Below are 4,947 nucleotides of genomic sequence, written 5' to 3'. Positions count from 1 at the left end.
TTAGATTCTTAAAATTTATTTTGGATTTGAGTCCCCACCACACCTGCAGAGGAAAAGATTTGTGAATGGTGAAGCAGTGCTGCAGGTTTCTCTCTCTCTCTTTCTCTCTCTTCTCCCTCTTTACTTCCCATTTCCTTTTTGATTTCTTCTGTTACTATCCAATAAACAAAGATAATAAAAATATTTTTATTTTTTAATTTTTAAAATACTTATTTTCCCTTTTGTTACCCTTGTTGTTTTATTGTTGTAGTTATTATTGTTGTTATTGATGTCCTTGTAGTTGGATAGGACAGAGAAAAATGGAGAGAGGAGGGGAAGACAGAGAGGGGGAGAGAAAGATAGGCAGTGAAGCAGGTCTGCAGGTGTCTATCTTTCTCTCACCCTGTCTTCCATTCTTCTCTTCTTCCCTTTGTCCCAGCTGCATCCACAGCAGCACCATGGAGCCCTGAGGCCCGTGCTCTGAGACCCTGTCGCCCCCTGTCACATTGAGTAGCATAGCATCGCATCACCCCCAGGCAGCATTGAGCCATGCCACGTTGTGTCGCACCCATAGGCCCCAGCGCTGGGGCCTGGGCCCTGTGCCCTGAACGCCCAGCAAGAACTGTGCGGAGGCCCCGTGTGGAAGTACTGCTGAGGACTCCCCAAGGTGCTGTGCCAGACAGCAGCCAGTGGCCAGGTCCATAGTGCTGGAGCCCATCTAGTGAGATTCCTCCAATTCCAAGTAAGTGGCCCCTGGTTCCTGTGCCCTTGAAGGCTGGGTTGTTGTGCCCGCCTGGGAAGGTGCTGGGTGGGGTGAGGGGCGAAGTCGGGGTACAGCCGCAGAGGGGCCAGAGCCCCCGGACCCAGTACCCCGGGACAGGCGCACCCCTTAGAGGTGGCTGCGGACCCCCCCAAACCTCCAGCACCCAGTGGCCTTGAGCAGGGCGCTCCCCAAGATGGAGCCATGCGCACCCCCGGCAGGGGCGCACCCAGGGGAGGTGTCCGCAAGCCCCCAGACCCCGCAACCCTGGCAGGGACACCCTGGAAGGGTGGCTGTGCGCCCCCAGATCCTGCTGCTTTTGGCTTCCGTGAGCGCGAGAGTATGGACCCCACCGGAGAGTCTGGGCAGCCGGCCTTCCCTTTCCTTCCTGCAGGGAGAGGGGTCCTAGGTCCCTGGGCCTCACCCAGCGTGTCAGTGCTGGTGGCTCCAAGTGCCCCGAGGGTGAGGACCCACCAGCGCAACTGGAGTCCAGGCAGTGCGCCTCCCGCCCACCCCAAACGCCCTGGCAGGAGGGGACCCCGGAACCCACCGACCTGGCTTCAGGAGCAGCCGGGTCCAGAAAACTTCCTGTGTGTCCGCCCAGCCGAAATGTGCACCCGCTGTCCTTCCTCTCGGTGTGGCCCACGATGAGGTCCTCGGGGGACGGCTGTTTGGAATCCTGAACTTCGAGTTTGGTCTGGGGAAACATGGCAAGCCAAGCTCCCAAATTAGGGTGAAGGAGGCTGGGGCACGGGGTGCGGGTCCAGGTTAGGGGTCTCCTCGCACTACTAGAACTGGAGTGTTTTCTCTGCCTCTGTCTCTCTCAGAAGAGACATGCATTTCAGAGGGGTGCCCCAAGCCAGCTGGCTCCAACCCTTGTTGAGCCCTGGGCCCGGGCTGTGGATTGGGTCTGGGCTGAAGGTCTGGCACTTTGCAACCTGCTGGTCCTGGAGGGCACTGCCAACACCCACCCCCAACCCCCCTCGTCCCAGTGACCTGGGCCTGGCAGGGCTCGTGTGTGGTGGGGGGTGGGCAGGGGTCGCCTGGGGTTCTTGTGTCTGTGGGGACAGTCCTGGGGAGACTGCAGTCTTCCTACTCACACAATGGGGCAGCCAGGATGCTGGCAGGTGGGAGCTGCACTAGGAGCCCCACAGAGCCAGGCAGCAGCCAATGTTGGAGCTGGGTAGGAACCGGGCAGGAACCGTGGTTTTTTTTTTTTAAAAAAAAAGAAATTAAAAAAAGGAAATTAAAAAAAGGAAAAATGTTATTTATTAATACAAAAAAGAGAAGCAGAGCATGACTATGGCACATGCAAATCTGGGGATTGAATTCAGGACTTAATGCCTACAGATCCATTGCCCTAGCCATTCTGCAATTCTAAAGTATAAATAGGTTATTTTATTTTTGTTGTTGTTGTCACCAAGGTCTCATTGTCTCCCTTTCTTTTTTTTTCTTGTCTATTATTTTCCACTCTTTTTTATTTTTATTTATTTTTCCATTTTGTTGCCCTTGTTGCTTAACATTGTGTGGTGATTAATGTCGTTGTTGTTGGATAGGACAGAGAGAAATGGAGAGAAGAAGGGAAGACATAGAGGGGGAGAGAAAGACAGACACCTGCAGACCTGCTTCACCACCTGTGAAGGGACTTCCGGGCAGGTGGGGAGCCAGGGGCTAGAACCGCGATCTTTCCTCTGGTCCATGAGCTTTGCACCATGTGCGCTTAACCCTCTGTGCCACTGCCTGACTCCAACTGTCTCCATCTCTTAACACTTTTTAAATGAGATTATAATATAGTCCTAGCTTCCGTAGTACATATACTAAAATTGGCATGATACATAGAAGATTAGCATGGCCCCTGCTCAAGGATTACACACAGATTCATGAGGCATACCATATTTTTTCAAAAAAAGGATTATAAAATATATGTACACACATATAAATAATTATAATCTTTTAAAGAGCCAGTTAATGCAACCTGGGAGGCGGTTCAGTGGCAAGAGATCTGGATTTGTATGTGTGGGATCCCAGGTCTGTCTGTACTCTGGTTCTACATATGCTGAAGCTCTTTTAAAAGATTTATTAATCAGTGAGGGAGAAAGGGAGGAGAGAGAGAGAGAGAGAGGGAGAGGAAAAACACTATAGCATCAGTCTGGAACATGTGATGCTGGAGGTAGAATTCAGGACCTCATGCTTGAGTCCAAAACTCCAACCACTCTGCCAGCCTCCAGGACTGCAGATTGGCTTTTTTGAATAAATCATGGTAATATTGTTCTCTTAACTGTACATATTTTAAATAATACAAAGTCTTTTTAAAATTTTTTCTCAAATATTGCGCCTGGGGGTCAATCCCACCCAGAACCTTGCACCTGCATGGGACAGCTGAGAGGCCTCCCTGCCAGTCTCCATTCTGTATCCTTTAAGAGAGGGAGACATGCAAAGCACTGCTCCTCTATGCAAGGAGTCCCGCCCATTGCCTGCCTGTGTTTTCACTTGCAGTGTGCAGGATCAGACCCCCAGCCACATGCTATGCTATGTTTTCTTTTTAAGAAACAGACAACCTGCACCTAGATTTAGGCGGGTAACTGGACTCAACAGTAGGCCAGGCCCATTTAAAATCCAAATTCAACAAATTTAGAACCAAGGCAAAGGAAAGAACAGTCACTATAATTTTTTTAAGACACTGGGTAGCTTCTTTGCATTGGTCTCTCTATATAAACATGTTATTTTCAACATCTCTGTATTGATGATTGAAGTGGGTCAAGCTGATTTAGTTCTCCTTGAGACAGACAATGTGTGTATCTACATTTGGGTCACAATACCCTGCTGTATGTTGATCTTTGAAAGTAAATGAATGTGCTGGGGTGGGATTGGGAGGCAGAACTTGGAGAAAGAATCATCCTCATCAATAGGTGTTGCTACATTCAGCCTTCATATAGGAAACACCTCAAGATATCAGTATCAGAGCAACCATTTACAAGTATTTTTTCAAGATTTATTTTACTTTACTTGTTTATTGAATAAAGATAGAGAAACTGAGATCGTAGGGGGAGGTAGAGAGAAAGACACCAACAGCACTGCTTAACCGCCTGTGAAGCATCCTTCTTTACAGGTGAGTCAACAGTTATTACATCTTAAGCTAGGTATCATTTCTTCCTTTCTTTCTCTCTTTTTCTTTTTAATTTCTTTATTGGGGAATTAATGTTTTACATTCCACATTAAATACAATAGTTTGTATTTGCATAACAATTCCCAGTTTTCCATATAGCAATCTATGTATCATTTCTTTTCTTTCTTTCTTTTTTTTTGTTGTTATTGGATAGCGACAAAGAGAAATTGAGAGAGAAGGGGGAGATAGAGAGGAATAGAGACAGAGAGACACCTGCAGACCTGCTTTACTACCTGTGAAGTGACTCCACTGCAGGTGGGGAGCAGGGGGCTTGAACCAGGATCCTTAACGATCCTTGCTCTTTGTGCCATGTGGGCTTAGCCCACTGTGCTACCTTCTGCCTCCCTTAGGTATCATTTCTAAAGCCTGTTAAATCTAAAATGTTCTTAACCTTTTGTAGTAATTTCCTGATTCATGGTTGCTTGTCTTAAATATCGTGGTTCTGTTTTAGTTTGCCTTGTGGGAACTCCCATCTGTCTTTGGTCCTGGTAATTTTCCAGGGCTTGTAGTTGAATGCCATTAAGGACGCTCCCAGATAAAAAAAACAAAGAAATCGCTCTGCATGTGCTTCGAGATAGGCTTTACCAGAAGATTATAGAGAAAGTCGTGTTGACAGCAAAATACCAGAAGAATGCAGGTAAATAAAAGAAATAATAAATAAAAATAAAAGAAATAAAATAAAAGAAAATAAATAAAAGAAAAAAAGAAAGGTGAGGGTCAGGTGGTAGTGCAGGAGGTTGATTGCAGGTGATGCAAATCACAAGGACTTGTGCAAGGAACCTGGGTTGAGTTCCTGGCTCCCCACCTGCAGGATGTCTCTTCATAAGTGGTGAATCAGGTTTGCAGATGTCTTATCTTTCTCTCACCCTCTATCTTCCCCTCCTCTCTCAATTTCTGTCTGTCCTATCCACAATGACATCAATAACAATAATAATAACCATAATAATGATAAAACAACAAGTGCAACAAAATGGAAAGGAAAAAAAAAAGATTTATTAATGAGAAGGTGTGAGGGAAGAACCAGAGCATCACTGTGACCTAT

General features: G+C 46.8%; 1 non-coding gene across 1 annotated transcript; it reads left to right on the top strand.

Annotated features, from left to right (window-relative positions):
* The first annotated feature begins 2,532 nt into the window (after positions 1–2,532).
* LOC132537211 (U6 spliceosomal RNA) lies at positions 2,533–2,639 on the top strand. Its single transcript, XR_009548673.1, has one exon. It is a non-coding gene; the product is annotated as a U6 spliceosomal RNA (small nuclear RNA).
* Positions 2,640–4,947: the final 2,308 nt, after the last annotated feature.

Source organism: Erinaceus europaeus, chromosome 2 (assembly GCF_950295315.1).
Source record: "Erinaceus europaeus chromosome 2, mEriEur2.1, whole genome shotgun sequence".
NCBI lineage: Eukaryota > Metazoa > Chordata > Mammalia > Eulipotyphla > Erinaceidae > Erinaceus > Erinaceus europaeus.
The sequence above is the reverse complement of the archived record's forward strand: the minus strand, read 5'-3'. Positions and strand labels throughout refer to the sequence as shown.